Below are 10756 nucleotides of genomic sequence, written 5' to 3'. Positions count from 1 at the left end.
AATTTTTGGATGATGTGTCTCCTTCTTAAGCAAATAAGCATTCTATTGAGAAAAGAAAAGCTTGCAAATTCTAGCATCCTGCCTTATCAAACATTGTATCAATACGCGTTGGCATAAGAAAGCATAACCATGCACAAGGTTTAATTGTAGCTTAAAAAATGGGAAAGCAGAGTGATAACAAGCCTACCATTTAGTTGCAAACCTTTTTAATACTAGAAGATTTAATTGGAGATGTGAAGCAATTAGTTTGACAATACTCCTCCACTAATTCATGTACTTTTCTAGCTTTTCTTGAAGAGTATTGAACACTGCATCAAAGCCCTTCAAGATAGCACAAATAAGTATCAAGAAAGACATGCACAAGGAATAAAAAGAGACTCAACAGTGTCTGGTTGTTTTGCTCTGAGGAAACACATACTTGAATTATCCACACACACACACACACACACACATACACAAATACAGAGGCCATGAGTAAGCAAATTGTACAATTTGGTTAGGAGAAGAAACTGCTCCAGCTAAATATTCAATTTTAATACCAACTAACGTCCACGACATTGTCTACTCTCAAAGATTTCTTATCAAGAAGACCCATGTCTTAGTCTCATAGACATTGATTGCATTCTTGCCTATCCAAGAAAAATACTTATCATCTCTGCCTCTCGCCCATCTGCAACAGAAAGAAAGCCTCCATTAATCTCAGTTAACTTAAAATGATAACAGAGAAATAGAGAATAACTATACCTGAATACTAGCCAAGAGACACCTGCCACACCCCCTGTTCCACCGGTTGCAAAATCATCTGCACTCCCCTTAAATTCTCTAAGCACTTTCCCAGTCCTCACATCATAAATATTAAGTGTCACCCTCTAGATAAACATATGTAGACATCAGTAAACACTTGTGCTGGTAGTTTTCCAAAGAACTAATAAAATTCATCAATAACATGTGTATCTTTGGGTTGCTTGGTTCATGACTACTATATCTCACGATATATTTCTCTCTTGGAGAGAAGTCAATCAACCTAACCTGAAAGAGCAGATCACAGAATTGATACAAGAGCCATCATTCATATTCAGCAACATTCCCAACTTACAAACCATAAACCAAAGAAGATGAGTCATACTTGAGGATGAATGTATCACATTATTCGGTTAAAGTTCTAGGCACCACCCCATGTAGCTGCACCTTATCTATGAATTGTGGCAAGGTAAGACCCAAAGGGAGACCATTGCACAAAGCTCTCTGTCCAAAATTTTTGCAAAAGCTAGTTGTCAATATACAACATGTTCTTTTGCTACAACTATCTAAACTGCAAAAAATTCAACTTACAGAATAGTGGTAAATAGGGTTGGGTTTCCCTAATTTGGTATCCTTCCAATAAACTCCAGTCTCTGATCCAAACCGAACGACAAACTGGTCTTGACCTTGTTCATCCATCAGCCAAGTTAAAAGATTTTCCTGAATACATGTAAATCAGGATGAGATCATACCTGACCAATCTAGAATGGTACAGATGCACTTGCAAGAGTAGCTACATGCATACCCTAGGAGTATAAGGTTTGACTTCTGGTGGTGCCCATTCATCTCACACTTTCATATACTTGTCAAATTCATCAAACATGTTGATTGCAAAAACATGGGACTTATACAATTTGTAGCCATTAGTTTGTTCTCTAGCTATTTGTGCCTCTTGAAAGCATGAAAATTGTATAAATTATAAGTTCAAAGACCAAATGTGTGATCCAAACCTGGACTTCTATGTATGCCACACAAACAGAAATCAAACAACAATCCACAAATTGGCATTCACATCTGAGAGTCCAGCTAGACCTAAGGCATTGTGTACTCTATAAAAGCATAGCCTTTAGTCTTTTTAGTTTCTTCATCCTTGGGCATCCAAAGGCCATGCTCTCTGATAACTCCAATTTGACCAAAAATCTTCCGAACCACATCCTCAAGGTTCTCGTACTTTTTTGGAATCATTTGGCATCAATAAAACAACAGCCATGCGCACCTCTTGATCCCGAAATCTTCACCGGGGGGTAAGATAATGTCGTCGAGGTTGATTTGGGAAAAGTCGATCTTAAGCTGGATGCCATCCTCCTGCAGGTCAGGGGCGAGGCGATGGGGAGCCTATGGCAACTCGGCAAGACTCGGCAAGCTATGCCATAGCCACGAGCTCAGAGGAACAACACAGAGAGGGGGACGATAGGCCCTCCAACCCAATCCTTATACATACATAATTCTAAGGAAGAAGAGTTTGAATCTTGGCTCTCCGAGCAGGTTTTAGATTTACATATTCTTTGTGTTCTTTTTTTTTCCCTCTAGATTTTCATAATAGCGAAATTATGTGTGAGGCAGCTTTAGTCACGATGCATGGGCAAACCAAATTTCTCGACGCCCGTTCAGACCTATGCAATGGTAATGGTTGGGATATTTGACCACTTCTATGATGTTTATTAGTAATCTCTAGTGTTCTCGGAGAGCCTTGTTAATCTTCTATTATTATTATTATTATTAGAAAGAAGCTTTGGGACGGAGGATATGTGTCATTTCAAGCCTTCCTTGCAAATGTATTTAGGCCTACAACTGCGAACTCCCATGTGCAATGGGTGCTTTCTTCTGTTTGTCTCGTATCACATAGGCACAATCCTATGATTGAGAGACCCTGCAGAGAGTATAAAAGAAGGTATGGGGAACACAAGGCTCAAACCTTTCATGGCCCTACTGCCTCAATGAAGGGTAACAACCACTATAAAATTTGATACACGACAAACCTGTCATTAAGATGGACTTAAGGTGGACGTACATGAACATGTATGAATATTAGATTAACTTTAATATTGATGTATAGATATTACTATTATAATGATGTTTATAAATTGATGTCTATATATAAATGTATATCTAAAATTGTGTGTGTGTGTGTGTGTGTGTGTGTGTGTGTGTGTGTGTGTGTGTGTGTGTGTGTGTGTGTGTGTGTGTGTGTGTAAATGTAAATATATTGATATTAGATAAAGTTGATGTCTATATATAAATGTATATCTAAAATAATGGTTTTGTGTGTGTGTAATGATATTATATAAATCTATATAATAATAATAATAATAATTATTATTATATCATGTGAGGAGTCATCTTCATCTTCATGATTGAGAGGAGTAGTATTAGCAATATCATCCAGCTCAGATTCTTCATCTAAAGAGTCTAGATAGCCTCCATAGATGCCCCTATAGTCATCAACGAGTTCACAACAATTCTTTTCAATGTCATTTAGATGCCACATAGTCTCCTCCCCATAAGGGGATTTTCAATGGCATGCTTGTGAAACCTAGATCTTTCTGATAATGTCTCTTCATCAAGGCCAATGCACATGGGAAAAATTTACATCATTTCATTGAAATTCCTCCATTGACCAAGGATAGAAGGTGGTGTATCATGGATATATTTAGGGATGTCCTATGGTAGAGTAGAACTAGAGGCAACATGTTCATTGATGGTTGTAGTAGCATGAATAGCTGGTATAGCTTAGAGGTTGTCTACCTCTTCTTTCTCATCCTTGTCATCTTTTTCATATTCCATTTCAAATTCTCAATACATAAGATCACTCATGTTAGGGGAGGAATGAATTAAAGGTTCTTTAGCTGAAAGGGAGTTGATTTTGTGGAGGTTGGGTAAGTGGAATTGATTCCCCTTCCTCCATCTTCCTCCCACCCATCCCCTTCCCACCCCACACACACCCCCCATCCCCCTCGCTTGAGTTAGTACCCTATAAAACAAAAGTACAATGTTTACTTATTGAGGCATATCATACCCTTTTGTTAAATGATCTAGGTCAGTTTTGTAAATAAACAATACCCTTCTGTAAAAATCATGTATATGAAATATATAACACCCCTTCTGTGAATAAATTTATACATCTTAAAATATTTCCTTATGTGAATGTATATATGTAAGCTTACCTATTTTTATATTCCCCTTTTTTGAACTCATGTGATACACTTTTTTGTACACAGTGACGTCCTCGAGGACCGCTCTCACAATCACTTCTTGCGATAAACATATTGTGCAAGCATGCATAGAAGACTAGTTGGAACCATTGACGGTGAGTGCTTGTAAGAGATGGCAGCATGATTTAGGTTATAGTGTTTATTTCTTTATGTTGATGTGGACATTAATTACTTCATTGTCTCATTCAGATATGCAAACATCCATCCCTTTGCCACTCATCCCATTATGCTGTTTGGTTTCCATGCCTACAATTAGACAAGTCACATTGAGGTACAAGCAACTCTCAAAGACATTTTTCAACATGGGTACATTAGAGGGATGGGTATATTCATAATATCATTAGAGACTCCAAGGTACTAGCACAAGGAGGTTGATGATATGATTAGAAATGAGTGGGACCCCATTGGCTAAGGAAGCATGAGGACTTAGAGGTAGAAATCAATGGCACCAACTTTTGTCAAATTACATGTTTTATATTTGGGATGGTAGCCATCAGCTCACAGCATGGATGAATGAGATACGCACATGTGAGTGGCCCTAAACCATAGGACCTTAACATTTTGCAATGTGTTTGTTGCTTATGTCATCATTAATATGATTGATTGTTTGCAACAACCTTTCCAGATAATGCGAGGCAGCATGTGCACCTTGATTGTCATTGACAAGTGTGGTAGAGGGGGAGATTTTGTCAGCTATTTCCCATACAAACATGTATGTAGTTGACTATATTCTCATATTCTTAGATTACCTTTGTGCACTAAAGGTCACGTGGATGATAAAATATGCATGAGACCCTAATATAGAATGTATGTACACAGGCTGGCACAAAAGGGGATTGTCCACACCTCGTATTCAAACCTTGTTTGCAAAGCAAGGATGCTAGGGTGCAAGCTATCCATGCCACTATTTTTGACAAGTTAACTAATGAGGCAAAGGCATGGGTGTGCAAGCACACAGAAAGCTGATGCCCATTTGTGTATGGTACAAGACACCATTGATTGCACTTGCCCATGTTATGTGGAAGGTAAGTAGTTCTTCAAGAACTAGCTTAACAGCCTTTTCTTGATGAATTTTTTCCTAATGCAATGGCATTGTCCTTAATTGCCAAGTGTAGGACGAGTATGATATGGCAATGTGACCAATCAAATAGAAATGGACACAGCTCACCGACTTTGAGTTTAGAACCAAGTGGGGTGAGGAGGTGTACTATAGTGTTAATGAAAAGCTCATTAAGAAAACTCAATGTTTGCTAAGAGTTGTAGAACCCAGTCTCGGAGAGAAGTGGTATTAGTAAGTTGCTACCTCTTTGTATCTGCCATTTATATATACTCAAACTACATTGTTCCAGAGAAGTAACAATGTTTTTGTCAATGCAGGACTAACTCGTGCTTGGAGTGGGGCTCCAAGATAGGGGGTGTATTGAACGAGGAGAGAGTATACACATTGGCATCCTCAAAGCTAAACGAGGCAGATCACATAAGGATATTGAAGGCCATGGAGAGTCTAATAGGAAAATTCGAATATTGATGGTGGGCATGCTTGAACGTAGGTTATTCTTGTTCATCTAAATTATGTGCATCATAAGTCTAAAGAATTGGTATTAAATGGCATAACTTTGATTCGAGTAGATGGAAATGCATTGTTTCAAAGTTGGGTAAGACAAGAGACCTTTTGGGCCATGTTGGAAGATGACAGAAAGAGATTGCTTTTGAGTTGGGAGGACTACTATAATATTCGAGTGGAATATGATTTGTTCTTCTTCCGATACACCTAGGAGATAAAGAGAAAATATAGAGCACAAATTTTTTGCATTGTCTTCCATGATTTCAAGCCAAATGAAGATACAGAGTTACAGAAGTCAACGAAGTTGGCAGCATGGAGGCTTCTGTACAGGTAGTTCACAATATTCTTCTTTAGTAGCATGTCTGTGGTTCTATCTTGCCAATCCATTCTAGAAATATAATGGTGATTTTGCAAGTCAGGTTTATGTATGGGAAAATGGAGAGGCTATATAAACTCTACCAAGAGAATGTCAGGATTGGGCAAACCTATAGGAGGATCAATGCATGTATGAGGAGGTATACCGAAGATGCTCTATTTTTCTTGACTATCCAGAAGGTGAACACCCCTCCAATGAAGGGTTTGCACCAAAAATACTCAAGGAAAAAACAAACACAAGAGACACAAGGATCTAGAGGCATGGTAAGTAAAATGAGTTGCATTTTTAGGAGTATATTGCACTTTGTTGTCTCCTAATAAAGAGACTATGATGGGTTCACATGAAACTGATACTAGTAGTGCGGTTATTGAAAAAAGAAAATAGAAGAGCAAGTGCACATCTAATATCGTTGAAGAGAGGACCAAACAATTAATTTGGTCTCTCCACACCCAAAAGGTTTGATGTTTTGAAGTACTATAGCCAAGACATCTCTTGTGTCCATGTAGTGAAAATATTTATTTGAATATGAATCGTAACCGCCAAAGCATGTAGAACCCTTGATTGATACCATTGAAGAGCAAATTGCAATGAAAGGCACCACCGAGGAGGTCCGTGTCATTGGCATGGATAGAAGGATACAACAAGTTCTTCTAGATCTTGCAGTGGAGAGTATTATCTTACACACTGCTATAGAGAGATGCATGAAAACGATGAGAAGCAGTGAGACATCACATCGAATTGAGACATGTATTATAGAGCACCAAGATGGTAAACTTACTTTTGCACAAAACTCATGATGTGAAGGCACATAATTCTTTTTCATCACCAAAGTAACAACAAGAATATTTTTTACCGTGCAGAGGGTGGAAGAACTAAGTGTCTTGGATTTGAGGTCACATCGGACGTGGCTCATGCACAAAGAGGTAAAGAAACAATGCTCCTAAGTTCCACACATGCCATGATTGGATGATGTTAGAGCGTCAATGCAAGTGCATAGGCTGGCAGTGCCAGGGAATGTGGCAGCTACCGGTAGACAAGCGTGACTCATGTTTTTTTTTCCCACAATACAATGTCAATAAGAATGTTTTGTATTTTTACCGAGAGGGATACAATTTTTTATTATTAACCTATAATACTTGAGGATGTACTAGCCATAGACATTGGTGAACTAACATGCCTCAAGAATACTATCTACAATTACATTTTGAAGGAAGAATATGTTGCTAATTTTGAATTCATCGAGTAGAGGGCCATACTAAAAGTCATGTGGAAGTCCCCTTGCAAGACGACATCTCCCACGAAGCTATAATGGTGCAAGATGTTCCAACCACACACACATAGGTAAACAAACATATATCAAGAATATTAACTATTGTATTATAGCCCTACGGAGTCTTAAATAGCAAGGGAGGGTCACCTCTCTATTGTCTTGCTATCTCGTTTGGGTGGCTTTCAATCTTTTTTCTCGGTTGGAATATACATGGAAAAGCTAGTTTTCTAACAATCAATGTGTGATATGCATGGCTTAATCAAAATTTTGCCATTTCATGATATGCAAGAAGAATAGAAATGGAATAGGGTTGGAATTGAAATGGGGATAGGTAAGGAATACTTACATCAATGACTCATTGCTTTACAATTTTATTCCACTTACCACTTGATTCCACTCTTAACCAAATTGCATTCAATCCATCAAGCAATCAAGGTTAGTATTAGGCATAAAGTTTCCAACAAATGGAGGAGATTATTAACAATTGGCTTCTGAATTTTTATTGAGAAGGAAGAAAAGAATTCAGCATAACATCATTCAACCCTAAGTTGGGTCTAAATGCAACCAAATGGTAATTCTTAAATGGGATTACTCTTAATTCTCCCTTTTCAACAATTGGATGGCTTAAGCAATTGGATATTAAAGGGATTAAGAGTGAAATTTAGAAATACCTCTTTCATTGCTAGAGTAGATGATTATAGAAGCTCCAATTATTGTTTGATACTTGAAATTCTTGATCTCTCGCTTGATGTAGCCAAGAATATCCTCAAATTGCAATCCCCATGATGAATATGTAGCTCATAGACTCCAATTTTTCATTCAAGAAATCTCCAATATCCAAAAGCTTGGTAGATGTTATCCTTGTAGCCCAAAAATTTGAAAGGGAATCAATGATGAGCATCCACAAGGGTAGAAGACTTCAATCCTTGATAGAGAACTCTTCCATTGAAGCACATAAGCTTGCATATGCTACCCATACACTTGCAATGCCAAGAGGAAGCCCTATTCTTGCAATATTGATGCAAGGCCATGAATTCTTGACATAATCCTGTACATAGAAGCTTTAGGATGCATAAAAAACCAAAAGCCCCATGATACCATCTTGCAAAGTCCAAAAATTTTGAAAAATCAAGTCGCTGCCCTATTTTGACTCATTTCAAGAGAAGAAGTATTCTAATCTTGCAAGGAATATTCAATGTTGGTTCAATGAGTGCTGAAGAAGCTCAAGGATGCTTGATAGAACAAAAGCCCTCTGATACTTTGAAGAAATTTCAGAAAAAACTCATTGTTGTTATAAATCTGCCATAGCCAGGGTTTGGAAAGCTCAAGAATGATTAAGAAGGTGAAAGATGTCATTGATCACTTGCTGAGATTGAGTAATCTTGGTAGAAGCTTGGAGTAATCCATTGCAAGTAGCACAATAACTAGAAATTTTGGTGGAGGAGGGGAGGATCTGATCAGTGCAAACAGCCCCTCATGTACTACAAATTGAGAGTTTCCTTAGTCAAGGCATAAGGCTACTCTACATGAAGCTAATGGCATAGAGAGTCAAGCTCTGGTATCTCATGAGGAAGTAAAGATCATTGGAAGAAAATTGAAGTAGTGGAACTCTTCTTTTACCTCATTTAGTCACTGTAGGTTATCATTTTGTCCAAGAAGACTCAAAATGACCTTCAAATGGACCATGACCTTCTAAAATGGCTTTGAGCCCGCCATTTTTTCTTCCAGACTCCTTCAAATTTCACCAACTTGGTCCCAACTTGCTGAAGAACACTTCCACTAGTCACGATTTAAACTGTGTAAGCCCTGTGACCGAATTTCGGCCTCCCAGTTACCCTATAACCATGCTATGACTAGATCCACCATGAAAATCACTTGCCACATGGATCAAGGTCCATGCTCTAATACCAATGTAATATACTAGTTCTCATAGCAAGACAAATAACTGGAAATTTATGAATAACACCATACTTACAAAGAAATATAAGAAATACACCATGTTTGCAAGGAAGCCATAGCCAAGGTAGCTAAGCATCAAATAGTATTGCCATGGAAGGATGAGAATCATAGATGTAAGCTGCAACATGAATACTCACCTCATGTCAAGGTGGGACATGGTATGCACCCCATATCTTGATGGCTAAGAGCATGCACCCTCTTAGTTGGTGGGAGGAAGGAGCCTCAAAACATGTATTACTTTAAACTGGCAAAAAGATGCCTCACGAGTTACATCTCCCCCTTTTATACTTAATCCCCTAGCCTAGTCTAGACTAAGGTGACTTATGCTTCATTACAAAATGTTGGGATTTAGGCATTTTTGCATCTCGTGAAATATTTTGCACCTATAACTTTTGCTTATTCTAGAATCTAGTAATGGCCACTCCTTGTTCTTGAAATTTGGAAGGGGAAGGCTTATAGTCATAAAAGAATATGCCCCTCTCAACCAATGCCGCTTTGGTCCTCCCCTTGTAAAGCTCTTCATAAACAGAGTTGCGGATGACATCTAGAACATCTACCACACATTCTATTGGCTACCACTCTTGGACACTTGATGGATACAAGTCTATTAACATCAAATGGTCTTATCAGTTATTATAGGGAGAATAGGAAACACAAACCTTCATTCGTATAAGAGAGTAGATGCCACCAAAATGCACCAATAGTTGGGTCTATGGAGAGGGAGATTAGAGGTAGTGGGCTCAAGGTAAAGCTCCTTATGCATGAAAACATGCTACATGCGCAATTATTTGATTGTCTTCTTGGAGCCACCAAGCCTAAAATACATTACGCTATACTTTCAACATGATAAAAAAGGGTTGGCTAATGAAGATCTCTTCTAATTTCTTCGCTGCATAATTATCCCAACTTCCCTTTGTTATGCTCAAGGGAACCCACGTCCTACTCATCGAGCATATTGAAAGTGACTATGGACTCGATGGAAGCACTAGATCTTCTACACTGAGAAGACCCCTCCATGGAGTAGAAAGATGGAGGGCAAAGACGTGCGGTTGAGTGGAGAGAAAACAAATAGAAACTACAAGGAGTGAAAGTTTGAGGCAAGAGAGAGGGAATGAGCATTGAGAACTCAAAAATTTCAAATGAGGAGAGGCTTTCACTACCTTTTTACCCCACAATAAGAGAAACAACTGAAATGTGATAGCAAAACATTACTATTGGAAAATGGCAGTACTCCGCTTTACTGCTAGAAAGTGACAACTACTCTACTCATTTCAACAAAAGTAACAATATGAAAAATGCTAAATTTAATTTTTGATAATACAAAAAGGATTTATTAAAAAAGTTTCATCACAAAAGCTTTCTCCTCATTGGTGGAGTGCACTCTTTCTCTATATGCTGAAAGGCTGAAAAGTGACCTCAAACTCCCGCTAATGAATAAGAGCATCCAAGTGCCATGATGCTAGCATCGATAACAACATCAAATTCCTTTGTAAATCTTGGTAGCTTTAGGATTGGGGAAGTAATAAGATATTGTAATGTGTCCCCTGTCCACTTGTAGGACACATCTTAGCAGC

General features: G+C 38.2%; 1 pseudogene; it reads right to left on the bottom strand.

The window, feature by feature from the left end:
• Window positions 1-532: 532 nt before the first annotated feature.
• On the bottom strand, window positions 533-3585 carry LOC148038134 (eukaryotic translation initiation factor 3 subunit B-like; annotated as a pseudogene).
• Window positions 3586-10756: the final 7171 nt, after the last annotated feature.

The sequence above is a fragment of the Lygodium microphyllum genome, chromosome 3, assembly GCF_053477565.2.
Source record: "Lygodium microphyllum isolate KBCC chromosome 3, Lygodium_microphyllum_v1.1.10, whole genome shotgun sequence".
Taxonomy (NCBI): domain Eukaryota; kingdom Viridiplantae; phylum Streptophyta; class Polypodiopsida; order Schizaeales; family Lygodiaceae; genus Lygodium; species Lygodium microphyllum.
The sequence above is the reverse complement of the archived record's forward strand: the minus strand, read 5'-3'. Positions and strand labels throughout refer to the sequence as shown.